The 9,665-nt window shown below is 47.5% G+C and overlaps 1 pseudogene; it reads right to left on the bottom strand.

Moving 5' to 3' along the window:
* Positions 1-1,799: 1,799 nt before the first annotated feature.
* Positions 1,800-3,487, bottom strand: LOC100344653 (heterogeneous nuclear ribonucleoprotein K pseudogene; annotated as a pseudogene).
* Positions 3,488-9,665: the final 6,178 nt, after the last annotated feature.

Below are 9,665 nucleotides of genomic sequence, written 5' to 3' on the forward strand. Positions count from 1 at the left end.
AGGGTTACAGAAAAGGAGAAGCAGAAAGAAGGAGAGAGATCAATCTTTCATCAGTTGGTTCATTTCCCAAATGGCCACAACAACTGGAGCTGGGCCAATCCAAAGCCAGGAGCCAGGAGCTTCCTCCAGGTCTTCAACATGGTGTAGGAGCCTAAGCACTTGGGTCATCTTCCACTGCTTTCCCAGGAGTATTACCAGGGAGCTGGATCAGAAGTGGAGCAGCCAGGACTTGAACCAGCACCCATATGGGATTCCAACACCATAGATGGTGGCTTTACACACTATGCCATGGTGCCAAACCCATAAGACTTTTTTTTTCCTCTGAAGATATGAGAAGGGGCCAGCGCTGTGGTGTAGCGGATGAAGCCGCCCCCTACAGTGCCGTCATCCCATATGGGTGCTGGTTCATGTCCCGGCTGCTCCACTTCAATTCAGCTCTCTGCTATGGCCTGGAAAGCAGTGGAGGATGACCCAAGTCCTTGTACCCCTGTACTCATGTGAGAGACCCAGAGGAAGCTTTGGCTCCTGGCTTCAGATTGGCACAGCTCCAGCCATTGTGGCCAACTGGGTAGTGAACCAGTGGATGGAAGACCTCTCTCTCTCTCTCTCTCTCTCCTCTCTCTGTGTGTAACTTTTTCAAATAAATAAATAAATCTTTTTTTTAAAAAAAAAAAAGACTATCAGTAAAGATCTTAAGCCTAATGTGCCAAGTTTCAATTATAGACAGAAAAAATGACATATATCAGGGAAATGAGTACAGGCTTGGTCAAAATATTCCTACTTAATTGAGTCTTAAAATTGTTCACAAAACTAAAACTTACTTTTTAAAGTTTATTTTCATCTTCTTGAAAGGTAGAGCTACAAAGAGAGGACTTCTATTGTCTGGTTCACTCCCTAAATGCCTGACACTGGGCCAGGAGACTGAAACCCCATGTGAGTCTCCCACATGGGTGGCAGAGACCCAAGCATTTGTGCCATCACCTGCTGCTTCCCTGGATACGTTAGTAGGAAGCTGGATTGGAAGCAGGTATGCTGGGACTTGAACTGGCAATATGGGATGTGAGAGTCCCAAGCAATGACTTAACTCACTGCTCCACAATGTTTGCTCCTGAATAAAATTTTAAGCATAATTCTGAAAAATTTATCCATCCATGCTTGCTTCTTTTAATTATTTACATGCTTCCATTAATATAGTAATATCCTTAGATTTTTTTAAAAATATTTATTGTACTTATGAGAGAGAGAGTGAGAGAGAGAGAGAGTCTTCTATCCACTGGTTCATTCTCCAAAAGGCCACAACAGTGAGGACTGGATCAAATAGAAGCCAGGAGCCAGGAGCTTCTTCCAGGTCCCCCACAAGGGTAAAAGTGGCCCAGGACTTGGGCCATCTTCTGCTACTTTCCCGGGAGCATTAGCAGGGAGCTGGATCAGAAGCAGAGCAGTCAGGACACTGGGATGCCAATGTCACAGCTGATAGCTTTACCTGCTATACCACAACATATGCCCCAATATCCTTATATGTTTATAGTTTTTTTCCCCTTGCTGCAAGAAAGTTTTAAAATACCATAAAAAGTCTGCAGAAAATGGATTTATTTTTTTAGGTTCACTAAATTTATTTTTAAAATCATAAAACATTTCTTACAAAAGAGAAATACATTCTGCACACTGCTCTGAACAGATGCCAGGGATATGTGGACTAGTTACTTTTCTTCCCTGTCCCACCGCCCCCCGCCAAATGTTACAGTGACCACAAAGCAAAGTGTTCAAAATAATTACATCGGGGGAAGTTTTTTCTTTTTAACCACCAACAATGAACAAAAAATAAAATTCACTCACTCTGCTGCTGTTTCAAAATTTCAATGTTAGTTTTTGCACGCCCTTCCCCCGCCCCACCAACCCTGTTTGTAAGGAACTAAAACATTACATCTGGTGAACAGCAAAGATTTCACTACACCTCAAATGCAGAACACCTATGAAGCAGAGGAATGTTGGCTTTTTAAACAGAAGCAGATTAAAAAAAAAAAAAAGATGCAGGACTCCTTCAGTTCTTCACCAGTCTTAGAAAAACTTTCCAGAATACTGCTTCACACTATTTTGCAGCAAATACCGTGCATTCTGTATCTTGTCCTGTGTTCCTGTAATGGTAATGATCCGATCTTTGGATCCTTCTAAAGGCTCATCAATTTTGATGGAAGCTCCTGACTCATGACGGATTTGTTTAATCTGCTGACCACCTTTGCCAATAATAAATCCAGCCAAATCTTTGGGAATAGTTACTTGTGTAGTAATAATAGGTCCTCCAAGATCACCATATGAGCCGCGACCCCCTGCATAGGAATAATCATATCCTGAGCCACCCTGTGGTTCATAAGCCATCTGCCATTCTGATGGGCTCCATGTATCTACTGCAGAATCCCATGTTTCATCAGCACTGAAACCAACCATCCCATCATAACGGTCTCCAGGTCTTCCTCTTCTGTCATAGGCCATTAAATCTCCTCCTCTAGGTGGTGGGGGTGGGGGAAGAGGAAGATTCCGAGCTCTGCTACCACCTCGGCCACCTTGGCCAGGAGGTGGTGGTGGTCCTCGACGAGGGCTCATATCATCATAATCTCTTCTAGATGGAGGCATGGGACGTCCACCACGACCAGGAGACGTTCTATCAAAGCCACCTCTTCCCCGCATGGGAGATCCCACAGGACGTCCACGGCGGTCATCAAACATCATTGTAAAACCACCATAATCGTAGGTTTCATCATAAAAATTGGGATCGTAAGGCTGTGCCCGTCCTTTGATGGGAGACTCAGATATGAGATCAAGGATGATCTTTATGCATTCTACAACTCTATCAGGCTTTCCTCTAATAAGAGCAACTCTGTCAGTGGAATGAGGACAGCATTCCTGGAAAAGCTTGATTGTTGTCTGAGTGTTCTCTCGAAGTTCTTTGATTTTAGCACCTTTGACCCCAATAATTCCTCCTGCCAGATGCTGATGAATCAACAGTCTCAATTCGCAGTCAAAGTCACTTCCTTTAAAGTGATGGTAATGTAAGCATTCCACAGCATCAGATTCGAGCGGGAGCTGGCTGGTTGCAGTGGGTGATGGCAACTGCAGGCCCTCTTCCAAGGTAGGGATGATTTTCTTCAGAATTTCTCCAATTGTTTCAGTATCAGCACTGATACTCAATATGCGCTCGGGGCCACTGCTGTCTGGGACTGAAACACTGGCATTGTAGTCTGTACGGAGAGCCTTAATAGTCTTGCCTCCTTTTCCAAGCACTGCCCCAGCATTCTTGCTCTGAAGTAGAATGCACGATTCAACCATCTCATCGGTGTTCCTAGATCTTTTAAATGCTTGTTCCTCTTCCACATCTTCTGCAGGACGTTTACCAAATTCACCATTGGTTTCAGTGTTGGGGAAGGTTTCCTCCGGCTGTTCAGTTTCCATTTTCTTGTATTAAATAGACACCACTACCCTAGTGCTGCAGTAGCCTTGAGTCCGCAGACAAATGGGACGCAGAGAGGATAATGGCGTCTACAGTACCGTCGCCTGGAGCGCCCTCAGAAAATGGATTTAAAGATGTTTATTTTGGTAAAAACAAATGACGTCCATGTATAAGAGAGGTCTTCAGAAACTTCACAGAAAATGTATAGTATGAACAATTTCATGAATTTCAAAAGTATTTTTGCACTAAAAAATCTTGTAATTCCATTTTCTTGCAAACTTTTAAAAATAACTTCTTACTTAATTTTGATCTTATTTTTGAAGTGGCAAGTTTTCTTTTACTAGGGGTTTGTTTTTATTTTCCAATAGTTACATAAGCTTAAATTTTCAGTCTGATCCCTCCATGACCCTGCATTCTCTGAAGTGTCCTCAGTGTTAAGGCTTCATTCCTGGGAATTGTTTTCTTATAGGTTCTTAATTGCTTCAGCAATTGCTTGAGTGGCCTGTCTTTGCTTCCATCACTCTGCAGTCACTGAGAAGGAATATTTGCCAAGATAGAACAGGCCAATCCTTTAATAAAGTTACAAAGACTTAGGTAACAGAAGTATGTTTTTTGGCCACAACGGAATTAAATAAGAAATCAAGAATGGGATGGTATCTGGAAAACACTCGAATGTCTGTAAACAGACGTGTCAATAGATTAAGAAAGAAATCAAAGGTGAAATATAAGGTGTTTATATAAACCTACATGAAAACACAGTATACTAAACTTTATGATAAGCATCTAAGTCAAGTTATTCTTTATACTGGGTAATTATACCTCCTTCCCCTCAGGGAACATTTAGAACAGTCACAATGGTGGAGGCGAGGGGAGACACTGCTGGCAATTAGTGGGTGTATTAGGGTTTGGATGTACCCTCCAAAAAAAAGTTAATCTGCAGTGCAGCAGTGTTGGGAAATGGCCCCTAAGGTTACTGCCTACAGGAATGGATTAATGCCATTGTTACAGGATTAGGATCTGTGGGGAGCAGCTCGGACTAGACTGTTACTGGAATTAAGACTTATTCTATGCATCTGCTCTCCTACAATATGGCGCTGGGAGAGGAGAAAACAGCTTCTACCCAGCTGCCTCCAGTTCAACCAATAAACTGTAGGACTTGCTCCTGATTGGAGAGCAGCGTACTCGGCGTGTGGGCAGCCGAGTTAGGATTGGCGGAGGAGGACTATAAAGGAGGAGAGAGACAGCATGCACCAGGAACATCTATGGGGAACATCTAAGGGAACCCGTGCAGCCCCCGAGAGAACCGGCCGGCGGTGTGCCGCTCCCCTGCGGAAGTGGGGAATGCGGCCAGGGGGAACTGCCCTTCCACGGAGGTGGAAGGGATAGTAGCCAACCCGGGAAGAACCAGCAGCAAACCCGGGGAGGGCCGAGCAGACGAAAGAACAGCGCAGGGTCCTGTGTTGCTCCTCCACGAAGAGGGGGAGCGACATAATGGTGCCGTGACTCGGATATGAAGCCTAGGCAGGGTCCTGTGTTGTTCCTCCATGAAGAGGGGGAGCGACATAATGGTGCCGTGACTCGGATATGAAGCCTAGGCAGGGTTTGGTGTCGTTCCTCCACGAAGAGGGGGAGCGACATGGTGGTGCCGTGACTCGGATAGGAAACCTAGCTCGGATAGAAAACCTAGGACGGATAGGAAACCTGACACGGATAGGAAACTTAGGAGGGAAGAAACGGGAAGAAATGGGAAAATACCGGAGAGAGAGACTAGCAAAGAGCCTAGGTGCCGGAAGAAGCTATTGAAAGCCTAGGCATAGACTCGGATATGGACTGTGGGAAAGAAGTTAGGATTGACAGCGAAAGTGAAAGCTTTCATAGACTCGGATGCGGACTATGGCGGGGAAGCTAGGAGATTGAAAGCGAAAGTGAAACCTGGAGGAGGCTTGGACTCGGATACGGACTGTGGGGAGAAGCCAGGAGAAATGAGAGGAATATTGTTGGAAGAAAACTTAAGGAAACATACCGGGTAGAGAGAAATGTTAGGGAGGATGAAGCCGCGAGTGCAGGCCGAGGCGGAGATATAAGCCACCTTGGAATTCTTCAAGTCACCCCGGGGAGCAAGAGGCGAAGATCTGGAACCAGAGGCAGAGACGTGGGCCGCCAGGATTCGCCAGGTTAGTCCGGGGAACTTGGACTGAATGCCGGTGGTGGCGGAAACATTCGCGGAAGCCGCCGCGTGCAGAGAGAGCACGGGGCGTTGGCGCAAGGCCGTGGTGCGGGCGCGAAGTGCGTGGAGACCGCGGAGCGTGCGCGCAGAGCCGGGAACCCGCCGGCGGGGCGAGGCGCCGGGAAGCCGCACAGAGCCGTGAAGCTGCCGCGGGGCGAGGCGCCGGGAAGCCGCGCAAAGCCGGGAAGCCGCGCAGATCGGAGAAGCGCGGGCTGAAGCGGCTCAGCCGGGAAGCCGCTGAGAAGCAGCCTCGGGGCGGGCGCAGCCGGGAAGCCGCGGGGATAAGAATGAGAGCGGGAAGCCGCAGGGATAAGAGAAACAGAAGTTTAGAAGTAAAGTGAGAAAAATAGGAATGCTGGAAGATAGAAGTAAAATGGGAGAAATAGGAATGCCCGGAGATAGAGAAATAGAGAAATAGAAAGGCCTCCCTACAACACTGCACTGTGAGAGCTTGGATTCGGTCTGCCTGATTAAGTGAGGCGATGAGCACGATGAGCACCTGGGCGGCTAGCCGCAGGTCACCGAAGACAGGCACGAATTAACATCAGTAAAGCTTCCCCACAATGCAACAATTAGGAGGCTTGGATTCGGTCTGCCTGATTTAAGGCGGTAAGCGCCAGCAAAGCTCGACCAGAGTATGAGCTGCAGGTCACCGAAGATAGGCACGAACCAACACTAATAAGTCTCCCCCACAATAAGGCAATGAGAAGGCTTGGATTCGGTTTGCCTGATAGGTCTTGTAAGTCCCCTGCAGGCAGAGCAGAGCATGCGCTGCAGGGCACCGAACACAGGCACGCATCAGCGCCTAAAAACCTCCTCACAACATGGCGAAGAGAGGACCCGGATTCGGTTTGCCTGATGGATAGGACTTGTAAGAGCCTGTGGCAACTCTAGCAAGTAGAGCAGAGTGTGTGCTGCGGGACACCGAAGACAGGCGCGTATCAACGCCAAAAAAATAAAAAGAAAGGGGGATCTGTGGGGAGCAGCTCGGACTAGACTGTTACTGGAATTAAGACTTATTCTATGCATCTGCTCTCCTACAATATGGCGCTGGGAGAGGAGAAAACAGCTTCTACCCAGCTGCCTCCAGTTCAACCAATAAACTGTAGGACTTGCTCCTGATTGGAGAGCAGCGTACTCGGCGTGTGGGCAGCCGAGTTAGGATTGGCGGAGGAGGACTATAAAGGAGGAGAGAGACAGCATGCACCAGGAACATCTATGGGGAACATCTAAGGGAACCCGTGCAGCCCCCGAGAGAACCGGCCGGCGGTGTGCCGCTCCCCTGCGGAAGTGGGGAATGCGGCCAGGGGGAACTGCCCTTCCACGGAGGTGGAAGGGATAGTAGCCAACCCGGGAAGAACCAGCAGCAAACCCGGGGAGGGCCGAGCAGACGAAAGAACAGCGCAGGGTCCTGTGTTGCTCCTCCACGAAGAGGGGGAGCGACAAGGATCATTATCATGAAGAGGGCTTGCTATACAAAGGTTAGTCATTCTCTCTCCCTCTCTCTGTTACCAACTCTTATCCTTCTGCCTTCTGCCTTGGGATAATGTAGCAAGAAGACCCTTACAAGATATTGGCCTCTTGATATTGGACCTCCCAGTCTCCAAAACTTTGAGGAAATAAATTTCTGTTCTTTATAAATTATCTAGTCTGTGATATTCTTTTACAGTAGAACAAATGGATAAGAGAGAAAATTGGTACCAAGAATTGAGCTGTTGCTGTACTAGATGGCTGAGGATGTGGACGTGTCTGTGGAACTGGGTAGTGGGCAGAAGCTAGGAGTGCTTGAAGGAGGAGGCTGGAGAAAACCTGCATTGCAAAGAGTGCAACATTCGAGCCGGCGCCGTGGCTCAATAGGCTAATCCTCCACCTTGCGGCGCCGGCACACCGGGTTCTAGTCCCGGTTGGGGCGCCGGATTCTGTCCCGGTTGCCCCTCTTCCAGGCCAGCTCTCTGCTATGGCCAGGGAGTGCAGTGGAGGATGGCCCAGGTGCTTGGGCCCTGCACCCCATGGGAGACCAGGAAAAGCACCTGGCTCCTGGCTCCTGCCAGGATCAGCGCGGTGCGCCGGCTGCAGCGGCGGCCATTGGAGGGTGAACCAGCGGCAAAGGAAGACCTTTCTCTCTCTGTCTCTCTCTCTCACTGTCCACTCTGCCTGTAAAAAAAAAAAAAAAAAAAAAAAAAAAAAAAGAGTGCAACATTCATGGTGATTCTAGTGAGAGCTCAGAAGAAAAGAACTGTAGGGAAAGCGTGGGAGTTTTTTGAGATTACTTCAGTGGTTGTGATCAGAATGTTGGTAGAAATATGGACAGTGAAACTCCTGAAAATGATGACTATCTTGTTGGAAACTGGAGTAAAAGCCAATCCTTGTTATAAAGTAGCGAAGAACTTAATTGAATTGTGTTCATACTCCAGGGCTTTATGGAAGGCAGAATTTAAGACAGGAATTAGGTCATGAAAAAGAAGAAATTTCTAAGGACAGTAGTGAGGGAACTCCATAGATTTAAAAAAATTTTTTTTGATTGTTTACAGTAAAATGAGAAAGGAGGGAAATTATTTAAAGATGGAATTTATATTTTAAAAAGAATGGAAAAATTTGGAACATCTGTAACCTGGCCATGTAGATAATTTTTTTTTTGACAGGCAGAGTGGACAGTGAGAGAGAGAGAGACAGAGAGAAAGGTCTTCGTTTGCCGTTGGTTCACCCTCCAATGGCCGCCGCGGCCAGCGCACCGTGCTGATCCGATGGCAGGAGCCAGGAGCCAGGTGCTTTTCCTGGTCTCCCATGGGGTGCAGGGCCCAAGCACCTGGGCCATCCTCCACTGCACTCCCTGGCCACAGCAGAGAGCTGGCCTGGAAGAGGGGCAACCGGGACAGAATCCAGCGCCCCGACCGGGACTAGAACCCGGTGTGCTGGCGTTGCAAGGCGGAGGATTAGCCTAGTGAGCTGCGGCCGCCAAGTAGATAATTAAAAGTATGCAAGAGCATGGTTAAGTGACCCTTAGATCCAGAGATTAGGATGGATAGAAGGAAGTGAGGTGCTGTTCCTACAGACAATGGGAAGATGATCCTAAAGGCATTTCAGAGATCTTCAGGGTAACCCCAAGAAAGCAGCCCAGGGCACCTGCTGCACAGCAGTGCTGTGAATCTCTGCTCCCCACATTCCAGTCTTTGGAATAACCCTGACCTGGTAAGCAGGACCAGTTATGGTTAGTGCTACTGATTTGAGAGTACAAGAGGTAAGCCATGGATCCACCTAGACTTTGAAGGATATTGTCATGGGGCTCAAGGCAGAAACCTGCTATGAGGGGAGGAGCAGAGAGAGCCACCACAGAGAGTCTCTAGTAGGGCTAGGGGAGCAGTAGGACTAGGGGAGCAATGAGGGTGTGCTTGCTGTGGCAACCTCAGAACTATACAGCTATCAACATGCAACGCCAGATGGGGGAAGTTTCAGACACAAACTCCACCAGTGAACGCTGCTGTGAATGCTAAGCCTGCAAAGCCATGAGGGTGGGGGACTCTGAGGCCTTGAGTGTCCAACCTTTGCCTCAGTGTGCTCAGAAGGCGGGATCTTGAGTAAAAAGACTATTTTTCTGATTTAATGTTTAACATTTAAGTTTTTGATTTACATGGGACTTTTCCCCTTTCTTTTTGCCTATTTCTCTCTTTGGAATTCAAATACTGTCCTATGCCTGTCCCTTCATTGTATTTTGAAAGAAGACAACTTGTTTTGGTTTCAGGGTCATCAGTTGAAGAGAATTTGCCTCAGGATGAATTGGAGATTGAGCCTCACTCATATCTGATTTAGATGCAACTGTAGACTTTGGATTTTTGAGTTGATGTTGGAATGCCTTAAGACTTGGGGCTATTAGGTTGGAATGAACATATTTTGCATGTGAAACAGTCTTGAATTTTGGAAGTAAGAGGAAGAATAAAGACTGAACAGAGGCCGGTGCCACCACAGCTCAATAGGCTAATCTTTCACCTGAGGTGC

Source organism: Oryctolagus cuniculus, chromosome 9 (genome assembly GCF_964237555.1).
Source record: "Oryctolagus cuniculus chromosome 9, mOryCun1.1, whole genome shotgun sequence".
NCBI lineage: Eukaryota > Metazoa > Chordata > Mammalia > Lagomorpha > Leporidae > Oryctolagus > Oryctolagus cuniculus.